The following is an 11,333-nucleotide window of genomic DNA, read 5'->3' as shown; positions in this document are numbered from 1 at the left end:
TGAGTAGAACTGGACCAGATCCTCTAAGCATCGGTGGATGGGCACCACTACATCTTGGAAAGGGGTGCCCTCATATCAGAAGCCCTCTGTCTTCTGAGGGACTTAATGGAGCAGTCTGCATGGTTTCTTCACTTTTTTTCTTCTTTCTGCCCTAGAATTAGTTGAAATGCCCACTAAAAACTAAGTTGCCAGAATCTGAGTAACCTTCCTCACCTGATGAAGTCTTCAGAACTGCACGGATCAAGCAGAATGATGACTTGGCACTTTCCTACTTCCTATAACCTTTCCTTTTCTATGTATTTATCTTTGTTCTTTAATGATGTAAACTACACTGGTAAAGACATAATTGGACTGAGAAATATTAGAAAGTTCATGGTGAATTTAAAATTAATACTTGTATTGCTCTGAGATTTTCAAAATTATAAACTGTGTTATCATGGATAAGTTTTCATAAAGTGTGTTGTATGCTAGCAATCTCATAAACACCCACATTGTGAGAATAAGTCTGTGGTGAAAAATATTGTGTTGCAGTTTTCAGCTGGTTAAATGATATTTGAAAACACTAAGAATTTTTTTATCTCCTATTTTCAACAGGTGATGTTCTATCAGGATGGAGTCTGATGTCTGGTCAGGTATGTTGCCTGAACACATTATTTCAATGCCAATTGGTGACTTCTGTCCCTTGATCTCTTAGTCACTACAGAGTCGAGTCAGCCTACTTCCTTAGCATTTTCTTTGATTTTCCTTGAGCTTGCTTTAATGTAACTCAAAAGGCAACTCCATCAAAACTTGCATGTTTGAGTTCTCTAGCTTCATTTGAAATCTGTGGCTTACACATAAGGAGGAAGGGGTTCTTCGGGGGAGAATCAGCCAAGAGGCACCCAAACTGAGATCATGCTGTGGTTTAATGTTTTCCTGTCACTTGTTAGGGAACACTAACAGCACTGTCAGCTTCTTTATCCCTTGTCTTTTGCTTTATCAAAGTGTGGTTGTGATGCCAAGTACAAAAATGCTATCATTGACAAAAATGTAAAATCTAAAAATAAATTTAGCATACAGGCTTTTTTCTCTCCAAAAAGTATTCAGGCTAGGCATCAAATTCTCATCAAGCAGTAACTGTGTAAACTTATCTCTGTTGTGTCTCAGAAGCCACATAAGTCCCATGGGTTTATCATTTTTTTGATTTTTTTTTCATTGCCACTCAAGGTTGAAATGAGTATATTGTCTTCAGCTATACTGAGAAAACTCCAGGCTTTGCTTTAGCAGAACAAATGATACCAACACTGCCATCAATATCAGTGTCACATAGAATGGCTGACCAGAACTTTTGAGTGGGAGCTGACACCTGACATAGGGCGTGGGCCCATCTGTGTCTAGTGTGTTCTGATCTCCAGAAGAGCACAGTTGGCATGTTCTTTAGGATTTTACTTCCCAGTCACTTCCTTTGACCTCATATTAGGGACTACTGGTTCTCAGATGCTTGCATAATGTTTGGAAGCATTGCTGAAAATCTTTGTCCGTGAGGAGTGGATGGGGTTCCGTAGCAACATGTGCTGCAGGGGAACAGAACCATTTTGCTCCAGGCTGTTCCGTCGTTGTCTTACAGTTGCATACTAAATGGACACACTCCAAATGACCAGATCCACTTGGCTTATCTGTCTTTATCCTTCTTTGATATTGTAGTGTAACTCCAATTCTTTCTGCACAAATGGTATTCAAAGATAATAATAACACATGTTTAAAAGGAATCCAGAATACATATATACTTTTGTTAAAGAAAAACTTTAAATCTACCTATCATAATGTGTACTACCCTTAATTTTTTGGCCTGAATCTCAAAAATCTCATGAAAATTCTCAGTATAAGTGCATAATGCTGGGATTCAGACTATTTTACCACTGTCCAATACTTAGATGAATCTATTTCTGTAAAAATTTTAAATAAAGTTTCATTTTCCTGCAACAGAATAAATAAATACCCATTGGAACACCACCCATTGTTCAAGAACACTGATTGTACAAGCATCATCCCCTGAGAGAAGAAGCCAGGCCTGCGCTTCATCTCAGGAGGACTGTCCATGAGGCCCCTAAACAAAGACCGTCATTCTGCCTGCATGCTCTTCTGTCCTGAGCCAGGGCCTGCCTTGTTCCCAAGAGATGCCCTCCCAGCATACTCACCAGGAAGGGAGAGGCCTCTTGAGCCCAGGCAGGCCCAGGACCAGCTCACCACATGGTCACAGTGGCTGGAGCCAGGACCCCAAGCATGGAGTCTGACCCGGCCCGGGACCTCCCAGCAGCCAACAGGCTGCTGCAAGTTCCTTGAGCTCCCACTGGAACACCAGTGGACACAGCGCTTTTCCGGTTATCAGACCATTTGGTTTTTCTTTACCTTTTGTTCCTGTTGGGTAAGTGTAAGTCACCAATACCAATGATAGTCAAGAATGAAAGAAAAAGAAAAGAATGAAATTAGAAACATTTTTTTCTCAGAAGTTATTAAAGCCATGAGCCTTTTTCTTAGTATACATATTTTAATAAGCTAATCTCAGAAAATAATCAGAGAAGTATCCATGGTACTGCATGGATTTTGAATAAGTCTTTTCACTGCAATCGATATGGAGTTGGATATGTGATCTACAAGTATTTTGACAACTTTTGTTTTGTTTTTTTTCTTCAACAGATCATGTAATGTAGCTTCCAGAATTGAGCCAGAGCCAGGTATGTTGAACAACCAAAAGCTCCCAATGTCAAACAAGCCTAGCCTGATTCTGTTTGATCCCACATATGTCATCTGTTGGCCCTCTGTGGTACTAAAAAGCTGGCTTAGCATAATTCCTGGATACTTGCTGTGTTCCAGTCAAAGAATTACTTTTTCAGCATGCTTCATTTTTCTAAGTTTGCTTGAAATCTTGTTTCTAACTGTAAAGTGGTACAGTGTCTTGGTAGAGCATTGTGCATGTGGCACCTAAACTAAGACTCCTGGTACTCCTCGTGTCTCTCTCGTCCTGGTGGTCAGTAGAACACTGAATCTGCAGTTTACAAGCCACTGGTTTATTTTTTTTTTTATGTCCTCACTCTGGCTTTTCCAAGGAGTAGTTCTAACTGTAGGGATACAATGTGACATTTGAATACAAAATGTTAAATGTGTGAATAAGAGTGCAGTAGGAAGTCACTTTGGTCCAAAAGGTACCAAATCATTATCTTCTCATAAGTCGTAGTTTTTTCATCAGCTTGTTTCCATGGTGAATTGGAAACCTACTTAAAATCCTCATCACGAGTATCATGGGTATATTGTACTTTGGTCGAATTATTTTTTTTACTGCCCTCAGATGTTGATACAAACTGTTGCTTGAAAATATACTAAGAAAATGACTTGTTTTTCTTCAGCAGAGGGAATTAAGCTACACATGCAAACCAGAGAAGCTCAAGTGTAATCAATGACCAAATTATACAGGGAGAGATGGTGTCAGCCTGAGTGTAGTGTAGGCCCACCCATGTCTACTGACCACTTCCTTCAGAGTTACTGAAGACGGAAGCTGAGTTGAGATGGTTCCTTATTTTTTAAAATTTGCTGTGCACATCTTTTAACCTCACACTAAGAACTACTTTTTTTCTAGAATGATTGCATTAAAAAAAAAAAAAAGAGTTTGCTTGGCATGTTCTGTTTCTGTCCATGAAGAATGAATGGAATTCTTTGGACAAAAATGAGTTACCAAAACTAAAACAACCATTTTGTTTCAAGTGATTCTATCGTTCATTGTCTCGCAGTTGTACGTTGAATGGGAACCTGCCGAGCTGCCAGGTCCCTTCAGTGTGAATGTTTTCTACAAATACAGAGTTCAAAGATAACCTATGTAGTGTGCATTTTGAACATAAATTAAGTTGGGATCAGAAAGGACTAAGTATCCATTTTTTTCTCACAACTTATATTTTTCTTAAATGTTCTGCAACCCCATGAACATCATCATGATGAGTGTTATGGCTGGATTTATAATAGTCTATTTTTTCACTTTTTGACCCTGAGACTTTTTAAAAATTATCCTTAAAAAGTTATTTTTTCTTGCATGGATTAATAACACCACTCCCATATCTGATCCACAATCAGTTTCAGTGATTTGCCTGTGTCTTCTATTTGGAGAGGATCCCAGGAGTGATCCTGGCATGCTCAGCACCATGTCTCCTGTCCTTGTCTTGTCAGTCACTGAAGGGTTCATTTGGCATGATTCCTTAGGACTTCTTCCTTTACCTTCCCTGCAACAGTGCTAACACCTGCTCCTCAAACTGCTGATTATTGGCAATGGTTTGATAGTCCCTTCATTGCTTGGAGGAAATCTTTGGCAAAAGTCCTTAAAGCAGGATTCAGGGTGCTTCCATACTCTGAGATGATTATTAACCAGAACAATCTTTCTGGTTTTTTCTTCAACAGAGAAACATCCTGGCAACTTGGAAGACCAAATGATTGGCAAGAAGGTTCAAGAAATCCTACGGACAGAAGACACATCTAGTAGAAGGTCACACAGCTCTTCTGTTCCGCCTATTCAGTTTTTAGTATTTTCCACACTTTTGTATGTCTAATTTTCTAAATTGCAATATCAACCCAAACTCTGTTTTTAGGAAAAAATGCAAAAATTCAAAATTGGGATGAAATTTATGCCCAGAAACAACCAAATTTTTTTGTTAACCAACAATGTAGGAATCACTGCAAACTCAGTTTTTTCTTTTAGCATTGAGAGACTTTAAACAGCACACATAGTAATAAGCTGTTTCCAAAACATCAGCTCAGTTAATGTCACCCTTCAGTTTTCATCGTCATTACTCAAGGGGATTTCTAGTTCCTACATAATGAATGTTTTAAGATAAAGTAAAAACTGTAAGAATGGATTAAAACCGTGAGCTGATGTTGGTACAAAAATTTTAAATCTATGCATAGATTTTTTAATATGTATTTTCATGAACTTTTTTCTGAGATCTCTGAATAATACGTTTATATTAACAGAGACAATCTCAGAAAAAAGTTCATGAAAATATATACCAGAGAAATGTATGCATGGATGTAATTTTTTTGTGCCAATACCAACTCATATTTAAATTCATTTTTATATTTTTTAATTTTATCTTTTTTGTTTGTTTTGAAATATCTATTCATTTGTAGGCTTTAAAAAATGTGCTTCTATACCATTAATAAACTGGATATTATCCCCAGGAGAAATGATGGTTTTAAAATATTGTAGAAACTAAGGATTAAATATGCATTTATCGAACACCTATGACAATGTTATTAGTTAAATACTGCACACAATGAGGAAGTGATTCCTAGCCCTTGTTGAAAACATTAGCTGAGTAATTATAAAATTGAACATTAAGAGTCAAAAGATGCGGTGCACAGGAAAAATCAAAAGACGTACTTTCTAGAACAAAAAGCCAATTAGAATTTCATCAAAAATGTCTTCTAAATTTTTAATTCCTGGAATATTTATCAATGTAAAAATCTTATCTCAAAAATATCAACTACATTGCCTTCCCATATGTCCACAAGTCTTCATTATACCGGTCACAACAAAAACCAGTTTTTTTTTTTTCTATAACATGACTTTTTTTTTTAATTATTTATACTTTAACTTCATTAATTACATTGTATTATGTGACACAGTTACATAGATACTTGGGTTTTCCCCACCCCTCCCCAAACCCTCCCACCATGGTGGATTCCTCCACCTTGTTGCATAACCACAGCTCAAGTTCAGTTGAGATTTCCCCATTGCAAGCGTATACCAAACATAGAGTCCAGCATCTTATTGTCCAGTCAAGTTCAACGGCTTCTTAGGTATACCCTCTCTGGTCTGAAGACAGAGCCAGCAGAGTATCATCCCAGTCAATTGAAAGCTCCCACATACCATCAGCAAAAATTTACATCATTATGGAATTAATTGACATAGTAATGAGTAACCAATATGTTAAAAGTAAATGCAAGTTCCCAGCCACCTTCTGTGACCACCTCACCTATACTTCAATTTTAGTTTATACACAACATATAACATTCAAAACATAACATGTTATACATAACATCATATCATCTTAAATTAAGGCAAACATGTGGTATTTAACCTTTTGGGATTGGCTCATTTCCCTTAGCATTATGGTTTCCAGTTTGGCCCATTTGGCCACAAAGAACTGCATTTTGTTTTTTTTAATAGCTGAGTAGTATTCCATGGAGTAGATGTACCATAGCTTTCTTGTCCAATCCTCTGTTGATGGGCATTTTGGTTGCTTCCATGTTTTTGCAATTACTGATTGTGCTGCTATGAGCATAGGAGTGCATGTTGGTTTCTCATAAAACAAGTGTTCTGGATATATTCCTAGGAGTGCAATTGCTGGATCATACGGTATGTTGAATTTGAGTTGTTTGAATATTCTCCATACTGATTTCCATAGAGGCTGTACCAGCCTGCAGCCCCACCAGCAGTGGAGTAGGGTTCCCTTTTCCCCGCAACCTCGCCAACAAGTGTTGTTGGTGCTTTTATTCATGTGGGCCAGTCTTACTGGCGTTAGGTGGTACCTCATTGATGTTTTAATTTGGATTTCCCTTATTGCCAGGGAACTTGAGCATTTTTTCATATGTTTATTTGCCATTTGGGTTTGTTCCTTTGTGAAGTGTTTGCCCATTTCCCGTGCCCATTTCTTGAGTGGCTTGTTTGTTTTGACATTTTGGTTGTTTTGTAGCTCTTTGTATATTCTGGAGATCAGCCCTCTATCACCTAAGTCGTGTGCGAAGATCTTCTCCCATTCTGTGGGTTGCCTTTTTACTTTGTTGATTGTTTCTCTAGCTGTACAGAAGCTTCTTAGTTTGATGAGGTCCCAATTGTTTATTTTGGTCTTGATTTCTACTGCATCTGGAGTCTTTTTTAGGAAGTGAGGGCCTACCCCTAAGTGTTCCAGTGTGTTTCCAACATTTTCTTCCAAAAGTTTGAAGGTTTCTGGATGTAGGTTTAGATCTGTTATCCATTTAGATCTGATCTTAGTGTATGGTGAGAGATGTGGATCTATTTTTTTGTTTCTGCAGGCTATTAACCAGTTGTCCCAACAGCATTTATTGAACAGACCTTCCCATTTGCTTGGATTGTCGTTTGTCTTTTTGTCAAAGATTACTTGGCTGTATCTGTGTGGGTTTCCTTCTGGCATTTCTATTCTGCTCCATTGATCTTCCTCTCTATTTTTGTGCCAGTACCACGCTGTTTTGATAACCACTGCCCTATAGTATGTCCAGAGGTCCGGAACTGTGATTCCCCCTGCTGACTTCCTGTTCTTCAGGATGGGTCTAGCTATCCGTGGTTTTTTGTGCTTCCAGATGAACCTTTGGATCATTGTTTCCAGTTCCATGAAGAATGTTTTGGGCAATTTGATTGGGATTGCGTTGAATGTATATATTGCTTTTGGCAGTATAGACATTTTAATGATATTGATTTTACCTATCCAGGAGCATGGGATGTTACTCCATCTTTTGAGGTCTTGTTCAATTTCTTTTTTAAGTAGTTTGTAGTTTTCTTCAAATAAGTCTCCTACATTTTTGGTTAGATTTATTCCCAGATATTTCATACTGTTATTTTGAATGGTATCTTGCTGGTTAAGTCTTTTTCCATCTTGGGGCTGTTCGCATACACTATGGCTGTTGATTTTTGTTCATTAATTTTGTACCCTGCCACTCTACCAAACTCTCGTACAAGTTCTAGCAGTCTCTGTATTGAGTCTCTTGGCTCTTCTACATAAAGAATCATATCATCTGCATATAGTGAGAGTTTGACTTCTTCGTTTCCCATTTGGATTCCTCTGATTTCTTTTTCTTGTCTTATGGCCTCAGCGAGTACCTCTAGGACTATGTTGAATAGTAGTGGAGAAAGTGGACATCCCTGTCTTGTTCCAGATCTCAGTGGGAAGGGTTCCAGCTTTTCTCCATTCAGTATGATGCTGGCGTTGGGTTTTTCATATATGGCTTTAATTATGTTGTGGATTTTTCCATCTATGCCTACCTTGGTTAGGGTTTTTAGTAGGAAGTGGTGTTGGATTTTGTCGATAGCTTTATCTGCATCTATTGATACTATCATGTGATTCTTGTTTTTCAGTTTTTGGATGTAGTGTATCACATTTATGGATTTGCGAATGTTGAACCATCCCTGCATTCCAGGGATGAATCCTACTTGATCTGGATGAATGATCTGTCTGATGTGTTTTTGAATTCTGTTGGCTAGGATTTTGTTGAGAATCTTAGCATCAATGTTCATCAAAGAGATAGGTCTGTAGTTTTCCTTCTCTGTTAGTTCTCTGTCTGGTTTTGGGATTAAGGTAATGTTGGCTTCATAGAATGAGTTTGGAAGGGTTGCCTCTTCTTCTATTGTTTTGAAGAGTTTGTAGAGGATTGGGGTCAGTTCTGTTCGGAATGTTTTGTAAAATTCTGGAGTGAAGCCGTCTGGGCCTGGGCTTTTCTTTGTTGGGAGGTCTTTAATCACTGATTCAATCTCTACTTCAGTTATGGGTTTGTTCAGGTCGTTTGTTGCCTCTGGGCTAAGTTTTGGCAGGTGGTAGAAGTCTAAGAACTTTTCCATTTCTTGGTGGTCTTCTGACTTGTTGGAGTACAGTGCTTTGTAGTAATTTCTAATTATGGCCTTAATGGATGCGGTGTCTGTTGTTATGTTGCCTTTTTCATCTTTGATGCTGTTAATTCTTGCCTTCTCTTGTTTTTTCTTTGTCATTCGGGCCAGTGGGGTGTCTATCTTGTTTATCTTTTCAAAAAACCAGCTTTTTGATTTGTTGATTTTGTGTATTTTTTTTTATTTCTATCTGGTTGATTTCCTCCCTTGTTTTGATGATTTCTTGTTTCCTATTGTGTGTGGGGCACTTCTGCTGTTGTTTTTCAAATTCCTGGAGGTGTGTGTTTAGTTCTTGTATTTGGTGCCTCTCTTGGGCCTTGACATGAGCTCCAATTGCGATGAGTTTACCCCGTAGCACTGCTTTGGCAGTGTCCCACAAATTTTGGAATGTTGTGTCAGAGTTTTCATTGGTTTCCATAAATTTTTTGATCTCATCTTTAATTTCTTCTCTGATCCATTGTTCATTTAATAGCATATTGTTCAGCCTCCAAGAGTTTCTGTATTTCCTGGGGCATTTTGAATTGCTGATTTCCAGCTTCATTCCATGGTGGTCTGAGAGGGTACATGGTATGATTCCTATCTTTTTGAAGTTATTTAGGTTTGCTTTGTGTCCTATCATGTGGTCGATCCTGGAGAAGGTGCCATGAACTGCTAAAAAAAATGTATAATCTGTGGTCTTAGGATAAAAAATTCTATAAATGTCTACCAAGTCCAGTTGTTCTATTGTTTGTATGAGCTCTGTTGTTTCTTTGTTGAGTTTTTGTTTTGTTGATCTGTCTATAGTTGTTAGCGGGGTGTTAAGATCGCCCACTATTATTGTGTGCATATCTATGTCTCCCCTTAAGTCCGTGAGTAATTGCTTCACGTAGCTAGGTGCGTTTGAATTTGGTGCATATATGTTCACAATGGTAATTACTTCCTGATGGATCAGTCCCTTCACCAATATATAATGTCCTTCCCTGTCCTTTTTGATGTGTGTCAGATTGAAGTCCACATCATCTGAAATTAAGACAGCTACCCCAGCCTTTTTTTCTCGTCCATTGGCATGAAATATCTGTTTCCAACCTTTCACTTTCAGCTTCTTCGAATCTCTTCTGGTTAGATGTGTCTCTTGTAGGCAACAGATAGTTGGGTGCTGTTTGATAATCCATTCTGTTAATCTATGCCTTTTGATTGGTGAGTTCAGGCCATTTGTGTTGAGAGTTAAAATTGAGAGGTTGTGATTTTGCCCTGCCATACTTGTTTTTGTGGGTGTTGATATCTGTGTTATTGCCCTTCCTTGTGTGGACTTTAGTGGGGAGACCTTCCTGTTTGCCATCTTTGCTTATGATTCACCTCCTTTTTTTCTGGAATTAGTGCATTTCTAAGGAGATTTTGTAGAGCTGGTCTTGTGCTGGCATATTCTTCTAATTTCTCTTTGCTGTGGAAGTATTTGATTTCGTTCTCAAATACGAATGAGATCTTTGCTGGGTACAATAGTCTTGGTTGACAGTTGTTCTGATTCAGGATTTGGAAGATCTTTGTCCATTCTCTTCTTGCTTGTAAGGTCTCTTCAGAAAAGTCAGCCGTGATCCTGATTGGTTTTCCCCAGTATGTGATCTTTTCTCTGCTTCGTACTTGTCTCAGGATTCTTTCTTTGTCTTCGTTGGAGTGGAACTTGAGCACCATATGTCTGGGTGAAGATCGCTTTGGGTCATATCTGCTGGGAGTCCTCTGAACGTCCTGGATTTGAGCTGGATTCATGTTCCAAGTGTTTTGAAAGTTTTCCTGTATAATTTCGTCGAGCACCATTTGCATTCCTGATTCTTTTTCCACTCCTTCAGGAAGGCCAATAATCCTAATATTTGATTTTCTGAGGTTGTCTTTCATTTCTTGTATGGTCTTATTGGCTTTGTTCAGACTTGTCTCCAGCTGTTTAATGAACTGGGTGTGTTCGTTTTGTGTGTCTTCCGTTTCAGAGATCCTCTCTTCTGCTGTATTTGTTCTGTTGGTTAGGCTCTCAATTTTGTGCTCTAAGTCAAGGATTTTACTTTTCATTTGTTGTATTTCTGAGGCTATGTGGTTCTTGAATTCCTTGAAGTCCTCCCAATTCTTCTCATTGTCTCTGACATACTTTAACATTATTTTTTTGAATTCCTTGTCTGGTAGATCTTCTATGTCTTCATCTCGCATCTCCGAAATAGACATTGGCTTTCGATCCTTTATTGGTAGGGTGTTGGCACTCTCATCTGGATCATTACCTTTTCTGGTATTTCTTCCCATTGTGTTAGTGTTTCTTTTTTGAGAGACCTAGGCACCAGTGTGCTGAGGGGTCTCCAAGCACTATCCTGTAGAGATTGGAGTCTGCAGGCGTGGAGTAGCAGGGTGTGGGAATTTTCAAGGCACTTTTGGTGCATCTCCAGAACACTGGACCTCAGGGCGCCACTTCCAGGGCCCAGAGGATTCAAAGCGCACTCTCAGCTCGTCCCCTACAGGTATGCTACCACAGGGCGTGGGGGAGTGAAGGCACTCTCTGTGCGCGCCCCCTGTGCACTGGATCACAGGGCTCGGAGCATGGGACTATAGGGCGTGGGGTGTTCCAGGTGCTCTCTGGAAACGCCTCCTGCGCAGGCCCGCCCACCCCAGCACTTGCAGGGGACCGCCCCGGCGCTAACAGGGAACTGCCCAGCCCAGAGGCGTGCTTAGGTTCCTGTGG

General features: G+C 39.1%; 1 long non-coding RNA gene across 1 annotated transcript; it reads left to right on the top strand.

Annotated features, from left to right (window-relative positions):
• The first annotated feature begins 590 nt into the window (after nucleotides 1-590).
• Nucleotides 591-4,902, top strand: LOC131479269 (uncharacterized). Its single transcript, XR_009244796.1, has 3 exons — nucleotides 591-632; nucleotides 2,677-2,714; nucleotides 4,423-4,902. It is a non-coding gene; the product is annotated as an uncharacterized LOC131479269 (long non-coding RNA).
• Nucleotides 4,903-11,333: the final 6,431 nt, after the last annotated feature.

Source organism: Ochotona princeps, unplaced genomic scaffold (genome assembly GCF_030435755.1).
Source record: "Ochotona princeps isolate mOchPri1 unplaced genomic scaffold, mOchPri1.hap1 HAP1_SCAFFOLD_134, whole genome shotgun sequence".
Classification (NCBI taxonomy): domain Eukaryota; kingdom Metazoa; phylum Chordata; class Mammalia; order Lagomorpha; family Ochotonidae; genus Ochotona; species Ochotona princeps.
Note: the sequence above shows the minus strand (reverse complement) of the source record. Positions and strands in the feature narration are given on the sequence as shown.